General features: G+C 38.5%; 1 long non-coding RNA gene across 1 annotated transcript; it reads left to right on the top strand.

Annotated features, from left to right (window-relative positions):
* Nucleotides 1-4501: 4501 nt before the first annotated feature.
* Nucleotides 4502-9966, top strand: LOC104678372. The gene is made up of 4 exons (XR_750174.2): nucleotides 4502-4636; nucleotides 7636-7763; nucleotides 8972-9156; nucleotides 9839-9966. It is a non-coding gene; the product is annotated as an uncharacterized LOC104678372 (long non-coding RNA).
* The last annotated feature ends 4795 nt before the right edge of the window (nucleotides 9967-14761 follow it).

The raw sequence follows: 14761 nt of genomic DNA, 5'->3' as shown, positions 1-14761 counted from the left end.
AGACTGCAAACATCTGGGGAAATCCAGAGCAAAGAGACCAGGAAGGTCACACAGACCTAACTAAGCTTTATAGAAAATATCTCTAACCACATAGCAGGAAAATGAAATAGGGCTATACAACCAACTTCCAAACAGACCCCAAATACCAGTGAGGATTGTAGGTTGGTCATTACCTTTTGGCTTGATGACTGCTTGGCAGACAATAGGGGTCTTGGTTACAAGCTTTCCTCTCTGCAACCTAAGGCTAGCATCTGAAAAATGCTATGCACCTTGCCAACGTCCAATGAACATTCAACCACACTGCGAGTGTCTTTAAATAGAAACAACTTTTATCCAGAAGGGGGGACATTAAAAAGAAAGAAAGAAAGAAAAAGACAAACAAAAGAATGCTACAACCTCATCACTGAGAACAAGTAATAAAAGTGTTAAGATCTCTGCTGATAAAAGATAGCAGTAAGGCAGATGACTTAAAAATGCCCTCTGCTTTAGTAACTGTTCACATACCTTTTTTTTCCTAGATGAATCACCCTCCTTGATTTCCTTAGTTACAAGAAATAAGGAAACAGGTGCACAATTCTTGAGGAAAGATTGGTGTTCTGATCTACTGAATAAAGTTACAGCAGCAACAATAACAATGGGAATGGGGGAAGAAAGCCTCACTCTGTTGTCTTTCTGGAGGTGTGTGTGTATGTGTGTTGTGTCACGCACTTGTGTGTGTGTGATTGAAACATAACATTGAGTGCCTACCTTGTATCAGGCCCCTGCCAGACATATTACATATATTATTTCAAATCCTCTTCAAAATCCTGTGAGCTTATCATCATTATCCCTTCTTTATAGATCAGAAAACACATTCAAAGGGGTTAAGAACTTTTCATCAAGTCCCATTCAAATCTGAGAGCCAGTTGCACAGTGAACACCAGAGGCTGGGTTCCACCTGGGGCTACAGTGTGGGTTCCTTCCACCACATCACAGCAGTGCGGGGCAACAGCTTGGGGTCTACAGCGGTGAACTCTGTGGTTGTCTGAGAAATGAAGTCAGGGCAGGCTGAGGTTCCAGCAGGCAGTGGAACCAGTGAGAATGCTCTTGGGCTGAAGAGCCACCCTTTTCAGTTCTGCGTTCCCCTCTGTCCTCCACAGAAAAGCCAAAATTCCTTCATGGATCAGGGTAACACTGTGTTATTTACATGACAAAGGATTTCGGCAAAGAATTTGACCTTGACCTCCTGCCCTTTCCCTGCTTTCACTCTATGTGGACTCCAATCACCATCCTTTAAGGAAATTACAGTGAATCAGAGCCAGATTGATGTCAACATAACCAAGTACCTAAGCAATCTAAGAAAAGATTCTCTATGAGATCCATCTGGCAAAATTAAGATTTATTGAGTAATGGTACAAAACTATTTTGATTCACAATACCAGTTATATAAACATATTGGTACATAGTAATCATATATATATATACAGCAATCATATATATACAGTAATCATATATATATACATATTTTTTTAATTGAAACACTATCTGACCAAAGAGTTAGGTTAGTTTGGACACTTAAGTTGTTAAATGATATCAGAAATTGAATATATATATATATATATATATATATATATATACACGCACACACACACACAGACATGAAAATATATATATATATATATATATATATATATATATATGCATATTTCTATCCCTTTGGTCTACTGATGTGATTGCTTCAGAATTGAACAAGCGTCCTCTGTAGGATTGCTTTTCAAACAATTCCTTTCTTAGACATTAATCCATTAACTTCGTTTGCCTAATCACTTGCCACCTGGTCAGAATTCAGCTCCTCCAACTCTGAGGGTGTTCTGTCCAGAACTACAGCAGGAGAGAAGAATTTCAGTCTATCACATACAAATTGATTCATGTTAAACACTGTTTGCATTTGATCCTTCAGGATATGCGAGACTACATTAGTCAACTCAAGTAATAGAAAGTAGAGACCTGCTAGTCTTTTCTTAGCCTTGAGAATACACATTCTATGTTGCTATAGAAGGGAGAACACATTCCTATTCTAATTTATTTCTATTCTCATCTTTGGAAGATATGTCAATTCCTTGTAGTTCTCAGGGGTGATATAATCCAAACCAGAATTAACTGAATATCCTATTTGAAATAGTGCTATTGTTAAATGGCAACCATGCAGTTTTATTGTGTGATTCATAAGAAATCAGGTTGCACAGGCATGCTGGCTTGGGAGCATCAGCCTGCTGCATCAATGCTCTGATTTGAGAGGTGGAAGTGCTGGTGCTTTCTTCCTGTACCTCTTTGAAGATCAGCTGTAGGAGTTGCGAGCAAAGTCTATGGTCTGGAGGGTTTCCATTGTAATCCACTGGCTAACCAGACAAACCAGTGCACATCCCTGGGCCTTCCAATGTTGTAAGACCTGGCCTTGCCTGTGAGAGGACAGCCAGTGGTCCACCTCTTGAACTTCCCTACCTCCCGCTGGTCCAATATAGATGCTGAGTGTTGAACTGTGGAAGGAACGAACTGTGTATAGAGAGATGTTTGCAGATGCCCAACAGTCAAATCATCTTTATTTGCATGGCAGTCATGTATATTGGACAGAGCTTGGGCTTTGGAATCACCTGGATAGACAGAAGCTAGAATCCCAATGGTTAGTACCTTGTTCAGGGACCTCAGGGCACTCAGCCTCTCTGAACCATCCTTTATTCATCTGTGGGGAGGACTGTCAGCTGTTTAACGACGATTTTAAGAAGGCAATTCCAGCATGCTTTCCCAAATTGCTAGATCATAAGATTCACCTGGAAAGTCTGCCCTCATTCGAGAGATCTAGAATGTTCCCCAGAAAATTTTATTTTTTGAAAGCAAGTTTTGGAACCATAGATAACTGTTAATATGAAACATTAAATACATTTTTAAAAGTGTATCCTTTTTCACAGTACATTTAAAAATTATTAGACTTCAAAGATTAACAAAATCTAAAATGACAAACTTTTTTTTGATACAGTTATCTGTGAAGGCTTTTTAAAATCCCTGAATGGAAGCAGTGTTGTTAATTCTCATGTGACCATTCTAATATCCAAGCAAATCTCATTCTGCTGAAAATCTTCCTTGACTGTTTTTAACATGATGAACAGACTTCCTACAATCCTACTCAGTACGAGCACTGCATTTTTATTTACCTAAGTAATTTCTTTGATTCTTCTAAAACTAAACTCACAGGAGTTATTTTTTAAAATCACAAATCTGAAAAATGTCACACTTCAATTTGACTTACTCCTAAACATATATATATATATATATATATATATATATATATATATATAATATATATTCTTTTGATTATCAAATATCTCCCAAGAAGGACTGACATTTGAAGCATATTTGCCCACCAAAATAAATAAATAAATAAAGTGAAAGTATTAGTATGAGTGTGATCAATATTCTTCTCAACTAGAGATTCCCAGAGTTTAACTCGAGTTAAATCTAAAGATCACAGGGTTATTTTTTTTTTTTTTTTTTGTAAAAATCTTAGCTTTTCCTTCCAGTGAATTCACATGGTTTTTGCCTTACGGATTTCCAATACTTCATCCCCTGCCCCAGCAGGCAGTAAAGTCCAACCTTTTCATTCAGGGTTAAGGTTGCCCTGAGCCCTCCTGAAGTTTCCAGCCCTGGCTCTTGTATCCTGCACATCCAGCCAGATGTGTGGGGGGCACCCTGAGCTAACTGACCTCCATGCTCTTTTACGCCAATTCTCTCCACCTTAAATGACCTTCTTCACTTTCGATCATCAAAATGTGAAGACTTGCACAAAGTCACTGCCAAGGCATTTCTGATTTTTCGACTGTGGCCAGTGCTGCTTGGTCCACAGTTAGTTACGTTCACAGGCACGTTTCTGTGACATTCCTTCTGTACTTCCCACATGAGAAATGCTGTCCTCGGGTTTGTGTTCAATTTACTGGGTGAAAAGCTCACCGGCATACAAGCTCCCTGCAACTGTGTGACTCCCTGTCTCCACGGCCAGCGCCTAACACTGCTTTAAGCCTCAAGTGTTGTACAACTTTTGTTGGTGTAGTACAACTTTTGTTGGTGTGGACTAAAATCACTAACAAAAATGATATTGAAATGATTGAGCTTGTTCAACTAATCAGAGAACAGCTTGGTCAATTGGCTTTTACATTGGCCAGAATTAGTCTCAGCTGCTGTGTGAATTGTTATTCTTAAATGTAAATGTATGGGCTTCTGGCTCTTCATTCTGTCCTGGTTCTTATGACAGAATCGTCTCTTTATTCTGCTTCCATTCCCTCAACTACAGCTTTAATACATTGATAAATCCTTTGCAGGGTGTTTTGTCTGTAGCTGGTAGCCTTGGAGTTACAGGAAAAATTCTAGGAATCATCACCAGGTGGCGCCAGAGCCACATTACAAAGCTCCTCTGCGGCCTCCTCCCAAGAACGGGGTGTGTTTGTCCTCCAGCACCAGGTGGGTTTGCGTTCTCCCTAGATCTTCCATCCAGGATAGCCTGGGAATTGATCTTGATCCTATCTGTTCCTCATTAAAGCAGACCTGCTCAACTTCAGCAGGCAGGAGGATTGTCTTTCACCAGCTGCAGGAGCCTGTTCCCACTACAGTGAGATCATAATTTCGGTTTTTCAAGCCAAGAAGTATTTATTGAAAGCCAGCTATGTTCTATTATCGCTTGATTTAAAATCTAGCATTTTGCGGCTTAAAAGAATTTAGAGTTCTTCTATCTATCACTATCTCCACCTGTATTTAATAGGGGAGATACTGAGGCTTAGAGAGAAAAGGGTACCTGACTAATGCGATTCACAGAGTTTGTAGCAGCAACTGTATTTAAGACCAGAATTCCCAGCTACAAACCACCTCCTTCATGCTCAGTGGCACTCCAAGGTCACTGGATTATAAGCATCTCGAGCATACAGAGGTAGTCCCATTCTTCAAGTCTTGACATAGCAAAATGCCTTTTTAGGTGCTCTAAGAGATGTGCGATTGTTTGATGAGTACCCTGACTGTATTTTTTTATTCTGATTTAAAAGGGTGATTATTTGACTCAGAAATGCAAACATTTTCTTTGCTTGGGAACATTACGAATTTTAAATTCAGTCCAATATTTTTGGAAAAATTTAAGAAAATGAAACTTCCAAGAATTGAATAACAATCTATTGGAATTCATATTTAAGAGTTCATTTGTGTCTTTAGCAAGTTACAGGTATTCTGATATCAGAAGTGTTCGTAGGAGGTTTAATTCTTACAACACTGAAATTGTTTTTAATGACATGCTACTAAAGCATAGGTACTGTGAAGACTCACTCATGTTTTCACAAGCTATGTAGGAAGTGCCTTTTACATGGCAGGCACTGTTCCAGCTCCGGGGGTTCACCAGGGAACAGAAAAGCTAGAGGCCCCAGAATTCACAAATTTATATGATGATGGCAGCAGACCTACAATAAACCAAAAAAAAAAAAAAAAAAAAAAAAAGAAAGGAAAAAAGAAAAAGAAAAAACCACCACCCACAAAAAAACAAACAAATAAACAAACAAACAAAATACAGGTAAAATATCATAGTATTTGGGAAAGTGATCGGGGCTGTGGAGGAGGAACAGAGGCAGGAAGGAGGACAAGAAGTACTTAAAGGAAAAGGCTGCACGGCTATAAAGGATATGTGCAGGAAGGGCATTCTAGATAGAAGGAACAGCCAGTGCAAAGTACCGGAGACAGGAATATGCCTGATATGTTGGAGAAGGGCAAGGAAGCCAATACTTCTGGAAGGGTGTGAGCAAAAAAGAAAATGCCAGCAGTAAAGAGAAGGCCCGAGATTATTATAGCAGTTGTTTGTTTTGGTTTGGTTTTGGTGTTGTTGGGTTTTTTCTTGTTCGTTTTGGGGTTTTTGTTTTTGTTGTTATTGTTTGTTTGGTTTGGTTTGGTTTTGCATAGCCAAATAAGAGAGACACTGACCTCAGTCTATGCAAGGTCCAACTCTTATGAAATAATGCATGGGTTTCCTTTTGCCAATGCAGGAAGTACATAAAATGTCCAAGCTGCTAATCGAGCTTCAGGACTTGGTAACAGGGGAAAACTGTCATCTCAGAACAAGTAAGGATTGATTAATATCAAAATAATTTCCATCTCAGACTGGAAATTCTACCTATCTATTGGAGCTGACAAGCAAGATTGGTCACCTAAACTGAGTTAATCATAACAAATGAAAATGTTGAGGCACCTATAATTAATTACTACCCAAATGAGATTCCCATTTTTGCTAGAGATAACCTCTGAATATATCAGGTCATCCATCTTCCAGTTTCTTCTATTAGAGTCATAATTTCATTTTCCTGCTGGTTCCTCTCGGAACCCACCACGTGACTATGCAGGCAATGTGTGTTTTTTTCCCTTCAGTTTTTAATATAGTTATATGCAAGAAATATGCAACTAAAGAAAATGTTCAGTTCTAGGAAAATGAAGGTCATTCTCTACTTAAAAACTGGATGAAGGACATTCTTTACTTAAAAACTGAAGAAATGACTTTGAAATTCATGATTTCTCTTGCACATTCTATATTTCTGATCTTTCTCCCATATACTGAATTGGATGTTTTTTGTTATCATTATTATTATTCATATCTTACATGTGAGATATGGTGGTCAAAGTGTTTTAAAAGCTTCTCAGTCCTCTTCACCCCCATCAAACTGCAATTTGTTTTTAACTTGCTTAATGTCGCAGTGTCCACCTTGGTCTCATCCACTATTTTAAACCCAGAAATAAGTTCTGTGCTAGTCATATAATGGCAAAATAAATGTTTGTTGGTTTGAACTGACTTGATTTCCTTGGAAATCAATTATGGGGAGTTCTGCAATAGCATCCTAACTTTACCACCGACTCTGTGTCCCTAAGCAATTTCTTTGGTTCTGTTTCCACATGTGTATGATAGAAATTTCAACCTTGTACAAAACTTCATTTTCTTAGGTGCTGGCCTTCATAACAATCCAGCAGAAGAAGAATCATTGCTGCCATTTTTACAGATGAAATATAGAGTTTTCTGGGGGCATATATTGTAATAACTAGAGGTTCTGCAGTTTAAACTCCCTCATATGCCTTTTGTATTTATTCACACAAATAGAATCAAATTGAGATTTCCAATATTCTTGAATAAATTGTTGCACCTTGCTTAGAAAAAAATCTGTACTTGAACGTTACCTCCCTGAACCCAATCCTTTCCCGGACATTTTCTGGATTCATTAAGGACTTGGATTACATAGACACTCAACATTTAATTGCATCGCTATCAAACATGTATCTAGCAACATAATATATACGGTTATTTAGGTTTCTAACTATGTAATTATACTGTTCTACGTACGTAGAGTTTATAAAACCGTTCACATGTTACAGTAGCTGAGTTTATCAAAGCTCTGGAATTGATAGCTGCTTTCCATATATGGGAACTTGATCAAGTTCTTTTGCTGCCTTCCTCATGCATTTCTTAAGAGCTTTAAAGGATCAATATTTGCATTTTATAGCACAATAGCAATAAGAAGTAAGTGCTCATCAAACGTTAGTGTAGTTTTCAATATCATCATGTTTGTCATCACTCTATTTTTTCTTCCTAAGAGCCTGGTGGAGTCTTCAGAGCAGATCTGGTTCTCCTACTTGTATAGACAAAAGAAACTGAGGCTCAGAAGAGACACGTGGCTGAGTTTAACAGGACTGCAACAAGAATTTTGCCTTTCTACTTTCTGGTCTTTCCTTCACCATTATGCCTCAGCATATCCATGTTAGTAAATTCTCCCAGTTGGGAAAAAGCTTGGCAGCAATGAAAGTTAATGTGATGAATCATTTAGATGGACAGATTGGAAAAATGTTGTTCCTTTTGCATGTTATGTTCTTGCCAGAAATCAAGTAGGTGGAGTTTTTGAAGAGTAATCAGTTAGATAAGCATGGTGGTTTTAAATAATCAAATGTGGAGACTGTACCAGTTGTGTTTAATTTTTAACAAAATCAAACAATTCAGGCATGATGTTGAACTCATTGAGCTTGGCTCACTACTACATGTCTCTCACCAAAAGCAATGACTATAAAGAGTTATAAATACCATGACCCTGTATCATAAAGCATAAATTATTCCAGGAAGTTTTCCATTTAAGTCACCTTCTCAAAATATTAGGAGAAAACTACCAATATTCAGTTCAAACCCCAGAGGCATAAGGAAAAAAATTAAACGTTGAAATAGCAAGTAAGTGGTAATATCCTCACTATATGCACAATTGCATCTGCTCAGGAGTTAGTCTTTCTTTAGCTCCTGTCTACAACTCACACCAGTCTCCATAAAAGAAATGAGGTCTCACCGATATCTTCCAGCTTAATGAGACAAAAATCCTGGTGATCTGTGCAAGAAAATAAAACTAAGATAAACTAGTTTCTGCTACTGATAAATATTGAACAGATGTGGTCCAAATCCCTCTGCCAGCTGGAGGAAGGAAAAAAGTTCTATTTTACAGCTTGGATATAATTATTGGCCACATTTCTCAAAGCAAAGACAGTGACATTGGCTCACTCCCCAGGAGAATTTTCTTCTGATCTTGGCACTAAGAGTTGCTTTTCTTTAACAGATTGCAGCAATATACCCTTCGCTTGACCCAGTTTATTCATTCAAAAGATACCTGGAGCCAAAACCATGTATGAGAAATAGAAAAGGAAGAGGCAGGCACAAGCTGTGTTTATATGCCCACTAAAGGATTACAGCGAAACACATATATCCTAGTCACCACTGAATGCACCTGTCTGTGTGTCAACAGTAGACCAGCTTCGTCTGGCAGATGACCATGACCCAGCTGATTCACTCTGGAGTTAGAGGAACTTTTCCCAGACCCTGAAAGTCACCTTTTTAGACAACTTCACAAACAGCCATCCTTGTTCCCAGTATCATGCCCTTGTCACTGCTAAACAGATCCTTCGCAAGGAATTTTCCTGAACATCACCACTGAGGCTCCTTCCAGTAATGACTCTGATCCATCATTGGGATCGCTGAGCAGTTGTTTCATAACACGAGCAAGGTTGCTTTGACCGTGTTTCTTGACCTGGCCATTTGGATCCCAAGGATGTTTTGGTCCAAGAATAAATCCCAGAGCTTAGGTAGGTGACATCCCACAACTATATTCATTTCCTACTTCTATTCTTTCCCTGTGCAATCCTTTTCCTAGCACTGTAACTGAAAGAATTTTTCTAAAACATTAATGTGATCATCCTATGTCTCTGCTGAAAAGCCATCAATCACTATCTACCTATTACCAACAAAAACATGACCTTCTGATCCCACTTGACTTGCTCTTTCTCATCTCCAACTCTTCTCCTTATGTAATTTCTCACCTGGTGACCAGCCACACCCTGCATGTACTATACATTCATTTATGCTTTTTCACTAGCCCAAGTCCCCCAGAATTAGTTTTAAGTATCATTTTTTCCCAACACAGAGCATCAGTCGAGACCTGTATTAAGTCTGAAGAATCTCAGAAGCATTTATTGACAAACCAGTCCTCTATTCTCCTCTGCCTGCAAATACACAGCACGTACATTCTGTCCCAAACATTTGTAGGCCATCATTGTCTTTTGCCTGGCCTTTCTCTACTAATTAATATATATTTTGTTCATGTGTGTATATTTATCTCACTGATATTTTGGAGCAGAGCCTATGTTTTATTTTAGTTATACAGGTTGTTGGGAGATACGGCTGTGAACCTGATATGCTATAGATTATAAGGGCAGGTGGAACCTGTCACACTTCCTCTTCCTCCATCACTGGGTGTCTGTCTCAAAGGTCACCAAAGAAGAGAGGAAAACTTGTCAGATGGGGAAGGACTTGTCAAGAGCATGCACACAGATTTACTCTTCAGCCAGAAGCTCCAATTCCTAGATGATCCGAATCCAACTCAGAGTGCCTGCACCTGTTTCCTGCCACACAGCTAGAGCTGGTAAATCTGATTTAAGTAAGACAAGACTTAGACAAGGGAAGACAAGACGTAGATAAGAATAAGCAGTTGAGTAGACAGATATTTCCCCCATGGAGTCTGCCTTGTTCAGGAACAAGTTTAATCAGTTACTGACTTAGAGTAAGAATGTGAATATGATAATTTTATTAAAAGTTTTTATAAATAATTTCATTGTAATTTAAGCATCGATGAAAATGTGTTGTATATGGTCATGTACTTGCTTTGTTTTCTTTTTGTTTATTCTGTCGACATTTACGAAGCACTTACACTGTGCATGAAGACACATGGGATGGAACACTATCCCTGCTGTTGAGGAATCCCCTATAACCATTTATAAGAGAACAGCTGAAGCTCAGTATGGTCAAGCAACTGGCCGCTGGCCAGAACCTGATTGTCATGGACTTCAGTTAAGGTCCTCTGATTCCCATCACAGTCTCTTTCCACTCCTTATGCTGTTTCATGGCCCATGTGCAGGGAGTGACTCTGCTCTGCCTGGATTTCTGAAATCTTGTATGGATGGCTGGTGAGCTTAGAATAAAGATGCAACATGAGGAGATATGCCCTGTTTCCCATATGACTTCCAGGAGACCAGGAGAGCAGTCTTCCTGAGTCAGGCAGGAGCACTGTGGCTAAAGCAGCTTCCCAGGGAGAGCAGTGAGGTTCCTGGTCTCAGAGAATATCTGAACCCCATCACCCCCACCAGTTTACATTTCAAAATGCTTCTTTCCACTGGCACGCAGTGCTCAGTAAGACCTCACAGTTTCCCTGGGCTGTGGTCCAATTTGATTACCTCCTTTTTCCATGCTTGGAAGCTGCTATGCAATAATCCTTTTAACCTCTGCAAAGCCAGGAAAAATGTGACAGCAAAAGCAATGTTAGTACTTGAGGACATTTTCTCCTTTTAGATTTTGAGGATTTATTTCATGTTTATAAAAAAAGCACAAAACTCTGTCACTTTCTGTTGGTGTTATCCTGGTCATCTCAGAGCTCACGTGAACTCCTTTCCTACCCCCAGCAGAAACTAGGGAATTCTGAGGAAAACACCCTTTCACTTCATGAAAACATCTCAGCCACTCTTTCCAGCGTTGCTTTTCCTTCCATCCTAACCATCTTGTTTTGATCTTAAATATCTTCAGAATCTGACTTTTGAAATTTATTTTTATATCCCTTTCCAGCCACTTTTGATTAATAGGGTAAGCAACATGATTTTCTTTTTTCTTTTTCTTTTTTTTTTTTTAAAAAGCTCCCGCTCTGGCTGGAGTGCAGTGGTAAGATCTCCACTTCCCAGGTTCAAGCGATTCTCTCGCCTCAGCCTCCCAAATAGCTGGGATTACAGGCACCTGCCGCTGCTCCTGGCTCATTTTTTTTTTCTTTGTATTTTTAGTAGAGACAGGGTTTTACTGTGTTGGAGCCAGGTTGCTCTCAAACTCCTGACTTCATGATCTGCCCGCTTCGGCCTCCCAAAGTGCTGCAATTACAGGGGTGGGCCACCTCAGCCAGCCGATTTTAATTTTAAAAAATTCTTGTAATAGTTCTCAAACACCCTGTGTCCTGCAATCTTCAGCCTTTGCGTGAATTTCTTCACCACCATGACAGGCAAGGCCCCAAAGCTTCCCAGATGAATTTGACCCAGTATGTTCCTTTCTAAGAGGAGAGGTTAGACAGGCACAGAAGAGAATAATGAGCTGTGTGAGACTAAAAGACTTACTGAAAAGTTCTAATTATTTTTCTTCAACAGACTAAGTATTTTAGTTTGGTTTTTGACAAATGTGGTAGAGGTCGCCTAGGTGTTCCACAAACACATTTCCTCTTGTTCCTAAAGCCACTACGAGATATTTCCCAGCCTCCCTTGAAATTACATATGACCACATGTAACTTATCTAACCAATGAAAATGTAGGTAAAAGTAATGTGGACAACCTGAAGGCCTGTGTTATAAAAGCTTCCTACAGACAGACCCCCAGTCTCTCTCCGTTGCCCACAGGCTGGTTCATAGGACTTTATTATCCTGGAGAATGGTAGAAAACATAAATCATAGACACCGAGGTAAGTCTCTAGTTCACTATTAGAAAGCTGTCACCTACTGGACTTCAGTTGGCTGAAAAATAAACTGATCATGTTAAGCTACTGAGGTTTGGGGGAGTTTTTGTTTCAGCAGTATATGTTACCCTCAACTATTATACGGATAGACACCTTGGCCTTGGCTTAGTAATTGGTTTGTGGGTGGCAAGTGTGGGTGGCAATCTTCTGGCCAAACATATATATACACTTATATATTTATTTATATGTATAAAGGCTGCCATATATATATATATATATATATATATATATATATGTCTGAAAAGTAGTTGGAAAAAGTCACAGTGACTGACTGTCAAATTCTATTGACTTTATTTGGCACAAAAAAAAAGAGGAGTTCAGGCAAGTATTGCCTGACTTTCAAGTAGATATCCAAGACAACTGGGAAAAATCCAAAGGTCCAGAGTCCTACAGTGTTGAAAATGCAGGCTGCTACCAGACTCCAAATAGCAATATATAAGATTGGAAGAGATTTTTAGTGACTGGAGTCCAGTATGTCTTTGCAGTAGAACTAAATAACTCCAATCTGAGGCAGCCTTTAATGCACACAATGACCTTCCCAACTCTCATTTCAGGTAGCATCGAGGCAGCCACCATTAAGTTTGGGAGAAGAAGAGGAAGGGGTTGAAAAGCAAAGAAATGAGAATTATGTCCAAGAAAGGACTTTGTGGTTATAAGGACATAGAACTGCCATGAAGAAAATCTGGAACAGAAGTTGATATAGTTTGAATATTTGTCCCCACCCAAATCTTATGTTGAATTATAATCCCGAGGGCTGGAGATGGGGCCTGGTGGGAGGCATTTGGATCATGGGGGTGGATATATAATATATATATATATCTCATATACAGTATATTGAATATTTGTTCAGTAGTCATTTTTGTTATTGTTTCATTTTGACAGAGCATAGGGAACTAGTGACACTGATATTTCCAAAGAAACCAGTCTCAGCTAAATTTGGGGGAATCATGTATAAAGGAAATTGAGAATCAACATTATGTGGGAAATATATTTGCCATCAGTAAAAGAGAAAAATAATTATAATCAGAAATATGTTGTTATTGGAATAACACATGTAGGCCAACTTCTTATCACTGTTTTCAGGGAGTAAAGGAAGCTTCTGTTTCCTTGGTTATACAAAGTTAAGGAAACACACACACACATGCACACACACACACATTCTGGTGACCAATATGTCCTTCTTGTTGGAAGTCTTCAGAATTTAGATCATGAATGGTGCCCACTTGTAAAAACTCAAGAGTATCATATGGCAGTGGCTTAGTACTCGGAATTTTCCATTGGAGTTAGTTATTATCTAAGCATTATCAGAGTGGTGTGAAATACTTTGTCTACAATGAACTCTTTAGTCATTCCTGAAATATACAGTGGTATAATATTCATGTCGTTGAAGTTAGAAAGACCACCAAGATGATGACAATGACTATGACAATGAATATAATGACAACTGTGATCACTTCAACTGTAACTACAACTATTATTACTATAATTACTAATGCTAGTATAATATTGATAATAATGATAAGGTTTATGTTATGAATAATGATAACAACAGTCAGGTATTGTGCTATTCCTTGCACAATCATTAACTTATACAGTCCTCACAAAGCATTTGTAAACAATACTATGACTTTTGTTATAAGGAAGACTATAAACTCCATAAAAATAGAGACCTTACTATTGGTGTATCTCTAGTGTCTAGATAGTAATTGATTTAAAATATGCCCTAAATGAATATTTTCTTTTCATTTCTTACTGGAAAATTATTATTATTATTATTTCGAGGCAGAGTCTTGCTCTGTTGCCAAGCTGGAGTGCAATGGCTTGATCTCCGCTCCCTGCAACCTCCACCTCCCAGGTTCAAGTGATTCTCCTGCCTCAGCCGCCACAGTAACTGGGACTACAGGCATGTGCTACCACCCCTAGCTAATTTTTGCATGTTTAGTAGAGACAGGGGGTTTCACCACGTTGGCCAGGATGGTCTCGATCTCTTGACCGCATGATCCGTCCACTGTGGCCTCCCAAGGAAAACTACATTTTGTTAATAATAAAAGAATTTGGGAAGAGGAAAATGAAGATGGGCTAAAAAGAGGCAGAGGAGGAGTAGCAGGAGGAAGTAGAGAAGGAAAAACAGTAGAAGGAGGAAGAAGTAGGCTCATATTTGAGCTTTTGTCATTTCCCATGTAATGTGCCAAGATTCACACATTCTCTCATTTTATCCTCACAATTACCAGATGTGGTACGGATGTTTTATTAACTCCATTTTCATACTTAAAAAGCTGGTTCTTAAAGACTTTGACTAAATTGCTGAGGATCACACAGTTTTGAATGTTATTCTGATTTAGCTACCTGGGCACAAAGATTAAAAGCACTCTTTGGTTGTAGTAAAAACTTCTGATCTTCTAGAGAAGTTAGTTTGGCTAAATTTCCTCTGAATTTCCCTCTCTAAAACTTTCGTATTTCAAATTTTCATATACGTTAGTGATTTAAGTTGTTTTACATATTTCTTGGAAAAATCAAGACTATCTATTATGAATAAGTAAATTCATAAAAATAAATCAATTGATAATCTAAGACCACATATTATAAACAAATAATGAAAGAATCCAATAATAATCTGCGGGTTCTACATCAAATGTAGAAGATGAGTTTTAC

The sequence above is a fragment of the Rhinopithecus roxellana genome, chromosome 17, assembly GCF_007565055.1.
Source record: "Rhinopithecus roxellana isolate Shanxi Qingling chromosome 17, ASM756505v1, whole genome shotgun sequence".
Lineage (NCBI taxonomy): Eukaryota > Metazoa > Chordata > Mammalia > Primates > Cercopithecidae > Rhinopithecus > Rhinopithecus roxellana.
This window is presented reverse-complemented; position numbering and strand designations above follow the sequence as displayed.